We start from the raw sequence: 12,255 nt of genomic DNA, 5'->3' as shown, positions 1-12,255 counted from the left end.
GGCTTGAACATTTGCCACCCCTGGGTGAACAAACTGGAGGACCTCTGGAGTAAGTGGGAATGTATCCAGCCCACAGGTTACAAAGATCATTGGAGCTTTCAGCAGATCCCTGTATACAAAGAAGGGACGCTTCTGAAGTGAATGCCGCCCTGAAACTGACAATTGACCCTTCACTGGCCCAACCCTCAGCCTACATACAACAGCCTGAAGAGCAAAAACTACAATGGATTCCAGCTATAGCTCACTACCTGTCACCTGGCAGATTCCAGTGCTAGAGCCCACAAAGAACCTTCTCTAATGCTTTAATTATTTTTTCAACCTTTTCTCTTTTTTTATTCTTAGAATTATTTTTCTTTTTTTTAAATTTTTTAGATTTTATTCCTCTTCTTACCTTTATCTAATTTATGTATTTTTCTTTATTTTGCAATCAGATTTTTCTCTTGTTCTTTTTCTTATTCACATTACTTTTCCTTTCATTTAACCTTGCTTTTTTTCTTTTTCCATCTCCCTGCTACCCATCTTTACTTCATTCATTTATTACTATGTCTACATTTTTAACTTCATACTTTATTCTATATTATTCTTGCCTCTTTCTTTTCCATGGTTCTTGATTGTGTAGTAGTTGACTTTAATAGATTTTTATGGTATTTCTGCATCTGGCTAGTTTTGGTATTGTTGCTTTTATGGTAGTTTGTTTTCTCCTCTCTAAATGGTGCTGGGATTTAGCTCTCAAAAGAAGGGTGCTTATTCACAATAGCCAAGTTATGGAAACAGCCAAGATGCCCCACCACTGACGAATGGATTAAGAAAATGTGGTATCTATACACAATGGAATTTTATGCAGCCATGAAGAAGAATGAAATGTTACCATTCGCTGGTAAATGGATGGAATTGAAGAACATCATTCTGAGTGAGGTTAGCCTGGCCCAAAAGACCAAAAATCGTAGGTTCTCCCTCATATGTGGACATTAGATCAAGGGTAAACACAACAAGGGGATTGGACTATGAGCACATGATAAAAGCAAGAGCACACAAGGGAGGGGTGAGGATAGGTAAGACACCTAAAAAATTAGCTAGCATTTGTTGCCCTTAATGCAGAGAAACTAAAGCAGATACCTTAAAAGCAACTGAGGCCAATAGGAAAAGGGGAACAGGTACTAGAGAAAAGGTTAGATCAAAAAGAATTAACCTAGAAGGTAACACCCACGCACAGGAAATCAATGTGAGTCAATGCCCTGTATAGCTATCCTTATCTCAACCAGCAAAAACCCTTGTTCCTTCCTGTTATTGCTTATACTCTCTCTACAACAAAATTAGAAATAAGGGCAAAATAGTTTCTGCTGGGTATTGAGGGGGTGGGGGGGAGAGGGAGGGGGCAGAGTGGGTGGTAAGGGAGGGTGTGGGGGCAGGGGGAGAAATGAACCAAGCCTTGTGTGCACATATGAATAATAAAAGAAAAAGAAAAAAATACTCCATCCCAGATGGCAAAAAGTAAGGTATAGTGTTGAGGATGTCTACTACATGGTGAAAGTGAAGAAAATCAAGAAAGTATTGAAAAGGGTTGGGAAGGGAATGTGGTCAGGACAGACCCATGGGGACTTTTTGGGTGATGAAAAAGTATTTCTTGATATGAACAGTAGTTATCCAGAAGGTCATTTTTCACTGTTGATTAAACTACATTAAAACATAAATGTTTGTTTAAAAAAAAAAAAGAAGGGTGCTCACTAAGAGTACCTCCAAATAAAATGGAAAATAGATCCATCACAACAGATGTGCAATCACAACTTCAAAACAAAGAAATAGGAACAAACAAAGCAACATGACTCCTCCAAAAAGCTCATATTTCAAAAACTAGATCCAAATATTTGAAATGGTTGAAATGCCAGACAAAATATTCAATAGTATACTTTTAAGACTGACAAGTGACTTCAAAGAGTATTCATATGAATACTCTTTGAATGAACTAAAGAAGTCAATTCAAGGGCAGGAGATGTGACTCAAGTGGTAGAGTGCTTGCCCAGCAAGCACAAAGCCATGAGTTCAAATGCCAGTATTGCAAAACAAAAAACAAAAAAAAAAGAAGAAACAAATTCAAAACATGAACAAGAAATTCAGCAATTTGGATAAGAAATTCAACAATTTAGACAATAGAATCTGAAAAGAGCTAAAGATTCTGAAAAAAAAAACACCAAATCTTGGGAATGAAAAGCTTAATAAATCAAGTAAAAACTCAACAGAAAGCATCACCAATAGACTAGACCAGACAGATGAAAGAATATCAAGGAATGAGTTACCCAGTGCTGGTGGCTCACACCTGTAATCCTACCTACTCAGGAGGCAGAGATCAGGAGGATCACAGTTCAAGGCCAACCCAGGCAAATAGTTCATGAGAACCTATCTTGAAAAAACAAAAAAGGGCTGGTAGAGTGGCTCAAGGTGTAGGCCCTGAGTTCAAACCCTAGTCCGCAAAAAATAAGAATGAGCTAGGCATAGTAGTACATGCCTATAATCCCAGTAACTGAGGAGATGAAGCAGGAAGATCATGATTTTTGAGACCAGCCTGAACTACACACAGAGAGAGAAAGAGACCTTGTCTCAAAAAAATTAAAACCATGGAAAAGAAAAGGATATCAGAGATTAAAAACACAGTCCTGAGGAATTATTATATTCATATAACAATAAAGAAAAGAATGAGCTATCATGACCACAGCATTCAATACCTCCAGGTCATGATTAAGATACCAAACCTATGAATCTGTAGTGTAGAAGAGGGTAGCAAGATAAAACCTAAAGGCACAGGAAACATAGTCAATGAAATGATAGCAGAAAATTTCCCAGATGTGGGGAAAGGAAAGGACATCCAACTACTTGAGGCATTTAGAACCCCAAATATATATGACCAGAAAAGAAACTTTCCACTTCATATTATAGTTAAAATACCAAGTGTACCAAACAAAGAAAAAATACCGAAAGCTACAAAGGAGAAGTACCAAGTTATTTACAAAGCCAAACCTATCAGAAAACAGCAGACTTCTCAGCAAAAACCCTAAAGGCCAGGGGAGGATGGATTGATGTATTTTAACTCCTGAAACAAAATCGCTACCAACCAAGACTACCATATCCATCAAAGTTATCCTTTAAAGTCAAAGAAGAAATAAAGATTTCCCATGATAAGCATTAAACTAAAACAAATCATGACCACTAAGTCAGCATTGCAGAAGACAGTTAAAGGAATCCTATACACAAAAGAGGAAGAAAGATACACACAAGCACAGGAGCTTGGAGAAAAAATAAATCTCACTAGGAGACTTGATCAACAAATGAGAAGTGGAAAGAATCAAACATTATCAACTCAATAAACCAGTAAACCTCTAAGATTAAGAAGGGAGAAATTAGTACAAACCTTACAATAATAACCTTATATGTAAATGATTTTAACTCTCAAATTAAAAGATGCAGACTTGTTGAATGGATTAAAAAAAACAAGACCAAATGATTTGCTGTCTACATGAAATTCATCTCACGGGCAAAGACACACTCAGACTGGAATTGAAAGAATGGAAAATTATATTCTAAGCAAATGGAATCCAAAAGTAATCAGGAACAGTTATATTCACATCTGACAAAGTATATTTCAAGCTACAATTAGTCAAAAGACATAAAGAAGGTTTCTACATATTAATAAAGGGGACAATCCACCAAGAAGATAATAGTGATTGTAAATTTATATGCACTGAATGTTGGTGCAACCAATTTCATGAAACAAACACTATTGGACATAAAGGCCCAGATACAATAATATTGTGGGTGATTCAATAACCCATTTTCATCAATAGATAGATCATCCAGAATAAAAAAATCAACAAGGGTGATCAAGGTTCAAAGCTAGCCTGAGTAAATAGTTTACAAGACCCTATCTCGAAAATACCCAATACATAAAGGGGCTGATGGAATGACTCAAGTGGTAGAGTGCCTGCCTAACAAGCATGAGGCCCTGCGTTCAAACTTCAGTACCACTAAAAAAAAGAAAGAAAAAAACAAATCAACAAGGGAACTTCATAGTTAACCTGCACTTAACAGACCTTCACAGAATATTCCACCCAACAGTTATGGATACACATGCTTCTCTGCAACCCATGTAACGTTCTCCAAAATGGATCATATTTTAGGCCATAAAGCAAGTCTTTAAAGATGCAAACAATATAAATAATTTCTTCTATCTAATCAGGTAATAATGGAATGAAATTAGAAATAAATAGCAAAAGAAACTTCACAGCTAATGATATTGAACAATACAGTTTTGAATAATAAGTGGTCAATCAAGGAAAAAACTTAAAAATTTTTATAATCAAATGAAAATGAAAACATGACTTGCCAGAATCTTTGGGACACATCAAAGTCAGTTCTAAGAGGCAAGTTTATAGCTGTAAGTGCTTGAATTAAAATCAGAAAAATGTCAAATAAATAACCTAATTATGTACCTCAACGTCTTAGAAAAACATAAGCAATCCAAATCCAAAATTAGTAGATGGAAAGAAATAATAAAGACTAGGGTGAAAATTAATGAATTGGAGACTAAAAGAGTAATAAAAAGAATCAATGAAACAGAGTTGATTCTTCAAAAAGATAAATCAGATTCACAAATTCTTAGTCAAACTAACCAAAAAAAGAGATAGAAGACCCAAATTAATAAAATTAGAGATGAAAAGGGGATATCACAAACAGATACCCATAAAATCCATAAGATTATTAGGAAATATTTTGAAAGCTTATATTCTAATAAATTGGCAAATCTAGAAGAAATGTACAATTTTTCTTGACATGTGACCTATCAAAATTGAACCAAAAACATATAAACAACCTTAACAGATCTATAACAAGTGAGAGTGTAGCAGTAATAAAGTCTATCAATGAAGAAAAGCCCAGAATTAAATGGATTCACTGTTGAATTTTACCAGATCTTTAAAGAACAAACACCAGTGCTCTACAAACTGTTCCATAAAATAAAAAGAGAAGGAGCACTTCCAAACTCATTCGATGAAGCCAGTTTTAACCTGATACTAAAACTGAATAAGGACACTACAAAAAAAGAGAAAACTATAGACCAGTTTCCCTGAGGAACATAGACACAACAATCCTCAATAAAATATTTGTGAAATGAATTCAGCAGCACATTAAAAAGATCATACATTGATCAAGTTAGTTTCATTCCAGGGATGCAAGGATGGTTCAACATACGCAAATCAATAAATGTAATACAGCCCATCAAGGACAAAAACCACGAGATCTCAATAGATACAGAAACAGATCTTAACAAAATTCAACATCCTGGAGAATGATGGAGAGAGTGAACTCAACTATGATATATTGTAAAAATGTTTGTAAAGCCACAATGTACCCACAGCACAACAATTTAAAAAATCAACATCCCTTCATTATAAAAGCCCTGGAAAAACTAGGCAAAGAAGGATCATACCTCAACATATTAAAGGTTATATACAACAAACTTACAGCCAACATTATACTGAATGAGGAAAACTGAAAGCGTTTCCTTCAAATCAGGAATGAGACAAGAGTAAACACATACTCCACTGTTACTCAATATAGTGCTTGAATTCTTAGCCAGAGCAATAATAAGACAAGAGAAACAAATAAAATAGATACAACTGAAAAATGAAGAAATCCAATCATCCATTTGCAGACGATAGGGTCCTGTACTTCAAAGACCCTAAAGACTCCAGCAGAAAATGCTTAGATCTGATAATCACTCTCAGCAAAGTAGCAGGATACAAATATACAAAATCAATACCTTTTCTATATACCCATACTGAGTATGTTAAGAAAAGAATCAAGAAAACAATCCCATTCACAATAGCCTCAAAAAAATACCTAGGAATGAACTAAACCAAGGAGGCTAAAGACCTCTATGATGAAAACTGAAAATACAAAACACTGAAGAAAGAAATTGAAGAAGACACTAGAAAATGGAAAAACCTCTCAAGTTCATGGATGGACAGAATTAATATTATGAATATAACTATATTACTCAAAGCAATCTACAGATTCAATGAGTATAGAAGACAAAAACTAGATCCCCATCTCTCACATTGTACAAAAATCAATTTTAAAAAATCAATTCAAAATGGGGCAAAGACCTTAATGTAAGACCTGAAACTTTGAAACTCGTAGAAAAAAATGCTTCAAGATATAGGTATAAGCAGCAACTTTTCAAATAGGGCTTCAATAACTCAGGAAATAATAGCAAGAACTCACCACTGGGCTTGCATCAAATTAAAAAGCTACTGAATCTCAAAGGAAACAATTACCAGAGTGAACAGATACCCTACAGATTAGGCAAAAAATCTTTGCCAGCTATTCATCTGACAGGCAATTAATATTCAGAATATATAAAGAACTCAAAAAACTAAACACAAAAGAAAAACTAATCTGCAATAAATGGGCAAATGAATTGAACAGACAGTTCTCAAAAGAAGTACAAGTGCCAATAAATATATGCAAAAACATTCAACATCCTTCAGAGATTCTATCTCACCCCAGTCAGAATGGCTATCATCACGAAAACAAAAACAAATGCTAGAAGGATGCTGGGAGAAAAGGACCCTTATACACTGTTGGTGGGAGTGGAAAGGTAAGTTAGTGTAGCCACTATGGAAATCAGTATGAAGGTTTCTCAAAAAACTAAAAATAAACGAATATACCATTCTTGGGTGCATACCTGATGGAATCTAAATCAATATAAAATAAAGATACCTTCATACCCATGTTTATTATAGTACTACTCACAATGGTAAAGTTATGGAATCAGTCATATATATATATATATATATATATATACATAACTTGACTGATACACACACAAAATAGAGTATTATTCAACTACAAAGAAGAGCAAAATTATGTCATTTGCAGGAAAATGAATGGAACTGGAAATCATCATGTTAAGCGAAATAAGCCAGATATGGAAAGACAAACATCACGTATTTCTCCCATGTGTAGAATCTAGATTTTTTAAGGCATGAAGATTGAAGGGAGATTATTTGTGAAGAGGAAAGGGAATAGCAGGAGAGGGGATGGGGAGACAAAAGAGGGTAATGGGGTGTAAATATGGTTGAAGTACATTATAAACATGTATGAAAATGTCAAAATGAAACCCATTATTTTGTACAACTAATATACACTAATGATAAAAAAGAAAAGAAAAGAAAGCCACGTGGTCAGTTTCCATAGAAATACAGCATGTCAAAGTTGCAAAGAATCACCAATTAGGACCTTCTGTTTTCAGGTGAACGGGATTAAGCCTGGTTCAGTTTTGTTCCACAAGCCTTTGCTAACACCTACTGACTTCTGGATGGTGTTCAGGATGATGGGGAACACAGATGACCCAGATAGAGTCCCTGCTCTTAAAGCAGCTCTAAGTGTTGAGCGAGAGCTACAGAGGCAGGCAATTTCAATCATAGCCTGATTAGATCTCTAATAGGTGCTGGACTCTTTATATACGTCACTCCACAAAGAGTAGGATAGGTAAATATTTGCTCTTTTACAGATGTAGACACAGCTGACAGTGACTTGGTAACTTATCTAGTAATCAGTAGAGCCAATTTGTCTCTAAAGCCAATCAATTTCCCCACTTATCACAGCAACACTTGTTTTACAAATATCAAGAAGTTGTCATTCCTGATGACATAGTCACCCCCTCCCAACATGGTTCCCAGATGGACAAGCCATGCACTCAGCTGGGCAAAGCATTCCTGCAAAGTTCTAGGTCAGAGCACTGGGCAAGATTTCAGAGGATGTGTGCTGAAGTCAATGGAACTGGCTCCACTTTGCAATCATTCATGAATCTATAAGGACAGATAGCTTGCAAAGTGACAGCTTCAGGAAAGATGGGGTCTTTCATGGCATGAATTATTTCTAAGCTGGGGCTACCCCTACTTACCCTGCCCCTTAAGTGGGATCTATTCCTAAGAGAAAGTAGCTTTCCAGAAACTTGTTTCCTGGGAAAGAAGAAACGCAAGGCTTGCCTTTGAGCCCTGAGCCTCTCTCAGCTGGGCAGCCTCACTTCCAGGCTTCCCCTGGGAGGACAAAAACGCCAAAAGACTTCTAATAATCCTTCCCTGGAAGTTGTATCCCGATCAGCCTGCACGGTGTTTTACAGGTTTTAAGAATACAGGGGTAGAACACCTGCTGAGCTAGCAGGAAGCCCTGAGTTCAAATCCCAGCACTAGCAAAAAAGAGAATACAGGGGCAAGTAGAGCCATGAAATAAAATGCATAACAGTATTATGAGAGAATGTAGTTTGTTGGAAAGAATACAAGGCTGAGGAATAAGACAGACCTAGGGCCTTGTGACCTTAAGCAAGTAATCTAACCTCTCTGACCCTCAGTTTCCTCGTTTGAAAAATGGGACAAAGGTGTTTAATTAAGTTTGCAATAGGGCCAAATATTAATCAAAATCAATTTTTGCCACTTGTTAGATTTGCACATAGTATAATAAGATTCGTAAACTCAATTTAAAAAGCTTAAGGGAAAACTAGGCTTGGATATATGAGACTTCAATAACAAATAAAATTTTTTAAAAAGTAAACTGAATAAACTTTTCTAAACCCAACAGCCAATTTGAAGGCACCAAAATACTCAAACATTCCTTTCCTACTGATTATTCTGCCATCCAATTCTAACTGTCCCCATCTTATCACTTGATCAAAACAAGCCTTAATAAGGTCACTAATGCCTTCTATGTTGTTGAATCCAACACACACTGCTCAGTCCACATCTTACTTGATCCTTTATCATCATTTTACACTACTGGCAAATCCCTCCTTCTAGCAACCTTCTTTTTCTTTGGTTTCTGTGACACAAAAATCTTCAATTTTTCTCTGATACTGCTGCCTGTTCCTTCTTATCTTCATGTGATCAATTACCTTCCTCAACTTAGCCACTAAATGTAGTTCCTTAGAGCTCATTTCTAGTTGCCTTCTCAGCCTCACTTTCCTTGGGAATCTCATTCCTACTGATGGCTTCAATCACCACATATTTCCATATGTGTTGAGGATCCCTCGACATCTCTAAACTTAATAACTCACTAGGAAGAAGCATAAGAATTGGAATCTAGTCATACTTACGAATAAAATTAGTTATAGAGAAAGGATACAAAACAAAACAACGAAGTCTGCCAAAAATCAGAAACAAGCTTCCAAGATTCTTTTCCCAGTGAAATCATACAGGACATGCTTAATTCCTCCAGCAAGAAGGTATGATAATACATATGAAATCTTATCTACCAAGGAAGCTCTTTAGAAACTTCGTGTCCAGGGTCATATAGATATCTTTTGTCTAGCATGTACCCAAGTTCTAGACTCCCAGAAGGAAAACAACTATTTACAATAAACCACATTCTTTATGCAAACAGTTTAGGCACAGTGAACCACTCATCAGTTGTGGAAACGGTGAAAACCTTCCTGAAATCCAAGTTCCCAGATGTTAGTCAAGGGCCAATCTTTTAATCAGCCCTTTCAAAGGATAGCAGTCAGACCTACTATGTTAACTTTTTTCTGCACACTTCCAAATGGTATCTCCATCCCTAGTGGCTCCTGTGAACTTCAAGCCCTAAATACTTAATTGCCTACTTGATAACTCCACTAAACTCTCAAAGATATTTCAAGTTTTCTGGGCCTCGGTGGCTCACGCCTATAATCCTAGCTACTCTGGAGGCAGAGATCAGGAAGACCAAGTTCCGAAGTCAGCCTGCCACTTTCTGAGACCTTATCTTGAAAATACCCAACACAAAACAGGGCTGGTGAAATAGCTCAATTGGTAGAGTACCTGCTTAGCAAGAGTGAGGTCCTGAGTTCAAACTCCAATACAATAAGTAAACAAGATATTTCAAGTTTGACACTATGGCTACCAATCATTGAAATTTTTCTTTTCCCCTGGTGTTATTCTAAGCACTTTACAGATAGTAAATCTGTTTATTTATATTGTTTAATCCTCAGAACAATCACCTGACGTAGTGTTATTATCTGCCTTTTAAAAATAAGGAAATTGAGGCAGAAAGGGTTAACAGCTTACTTCAGATTATGCAGTTGCTATACTGTGGATCGTAGATGTTCCCCAAAAGTCTGTGTGTTGGAGGTTTGGTTCCCAAGGAGGCACTATTTGGAGGTGGTGAAATCTTTAAAATGTGGAGCATATTGTGAGGTCTTTGGGTGCCTGAGGGACCCTGACTTCTTCCTCATTCTCTTTTGCTTCCTGGCCATGAAGTGAGCAGTTTTGCTTTACCTCCCTGCCCTTCACCATTGCCATCTGGCACCCTCACCAGAGGCCTAAAAAGAATGGGCCTGGATGATTATGGACTGGAACCTCTAAAATCATGAGCCAAAACCTCTTCTCTTTATAAGTTCATTATCTTGGGCATTTATTATAGTGCTAGAAAGCTGACTAACACTGCAGTTAATTTGTGGGACCAGAATTCAACGCCTAGTAAATCTGACTCCAAATCCATGTCGTTAGTGACTACTCAGTACTGTCTCAATATTTTCAAAATCAAATTCATAATCCTTTTCCTCAGCTCCATTCCTCTTCCAGGATTCCCTGTCTCTATGACAATTATCACCAACCACCCTTCCCAAGTAGGACAAATCCTTAATAACTTTCCATCTCTCCCCTCACCACTTTGCCTATTTTTGTCTCAAACATTTCTTAAGTCTATTCACATTTCTCCATCTTTACCATCACTGGGTTAATGCAAGCTACCATCACTGCAATAGCCTCTACATTGATCTCTAATCTTTTGGACCATATTGATATAGTGAATCACATAAGGATTGTGAGCAACAAGCTGGAAGAAACTTGGGCCTTAGGCAGACATCATAGAGCCATGCTGCCATATTATCTTGAAAATTTACATGACAGTAAACTCTATTTCTGTCTTGCTTAAGTTTCTATTTTGAGTCTTTGTCAAATACAGTCATAAATAAATACACATATACAAACATACATAATAAATAAATAAAACCTATTCTAGTATGTAAGGACCCTGAAAGTTATCACTCCATCCTAAAAACAAGTAAACAGCTGAACAATTGAAAAATCAGCAACTCTATCAGAAAAGTTAGATTAGAGGGCATGCCACTGCTGCCAAAATTGAAGAGAAAGGCAAGCAAAGACAGAGAATCACAACCTAACAAAGCAGAAAACCATGAGCAGAAACCTCCATTGGAACCAGTGTAGAAAATTCTGAATTTCAGGTAGAAAAACCTGAATTTTGATTGACCAATTGCAGGAAACTCAGAATGAAACTAGTCTGAGAGTTAAAAGCTCAAAGAAGTGGGCTCATCTCTGGTCTCCTGGATGCCACCACCTTGGATTGTGGAGCCAGGAGTGCCATCACCACCATGACCATTATAAAAGTTTTGATTAGTTCAACTTTTGGAAAAGCAATTGGTTTGATGTTTTTTGATGCTTGGTTGTACTCTTCCAATATACAATCAACTCTGGCTCCTCTTTGTTCTGATTTTTTTTTCACATCCTTTCTCCTATCCCATACTACATAGTAAGAAGATTAATGGATGACAGGCATTATTGTCTTGGCTTTGGGACTTGCTATTGTATTTGCCAAAGCACATTTGATTGAGTGGAGAGCTTGTGCATTTGTTCTCACAGAAAACAGTCACCTTTGCAATTATACTAGGCTTTTTCTTGGTCTTTAGCAGCAGTGCTGTAGAAGACTCTTTGGGGTATTCTGCGTGCTCCCTTCTCACTTATTTTATGTATATTATTTTCACAAAGACTTGATGAAGGATTCAAAGAATTTTCTCTTGTAGAAATGCTTGACTAATCACACACTTATCTATAGTATGGATGCATTTGGGGTGTCCTGCTAAATTTAAATAATTTTGTGTTTTGTCCTGTTCAGTTTGGTTTTGTTTTGTTTTTCTGAGACAGGGAAGTCCATGGTAGCCTGAAACCCACTTCGTAGCCCAGGATGGCCTCAAACCTGAGATTCTCCTACCTTGGCTTCCCAAGTGCTGGGATGACAGGTATGTGCTGCCATGCATAGTATACTCAGTTTTTTAAAGCAAGTATACAGTGTTCAACATTTTAACATATTATAGTGACTTGTGTTGGTTTAAGAATTCAGAATTCTACTGGCTGTATTATTGGCTAACATACATATTTTCTCTTAAGATTAATTAACTTCCATTATTATAAAAATTAAGTTTCAGTCAGTCAGGAT

General features: G+C 36.6%; 1 pseudogene; it reads left to right on the top strand.

The window, feature by feature from the left end:
- The first annotated feature begins 11,413 nt into the window (after positions 1 to 11,413).
- LOC109675688 (leptin receptor overlapping transcript-like 1 pseudogene) lies at positions 11,414 to 11,813 on the top strand (annotated as a pseudogene).
- The last annotated feature ends 442 nt before the right edge of the window (positions 11,814 to 12,255 follow it).

The sequence above is a fragment of the Castor canadensis genome, chromosome X, assembly GCF_047511655.1.
Source record: "Castor canadensis chromosome X, mCasCan1.hap1v2, whole genome shotgun sequence".
Classification (NCBI taxonomy): domain Eukaryota; kingdom Metazoa; phylum Chordata; class Mammalia; order Rodentia; family Castoridae; genus Castor; species Castor canadensis.
This window is presented reverse-complemented; position numbering and strand designations above follow the sequence as displayed.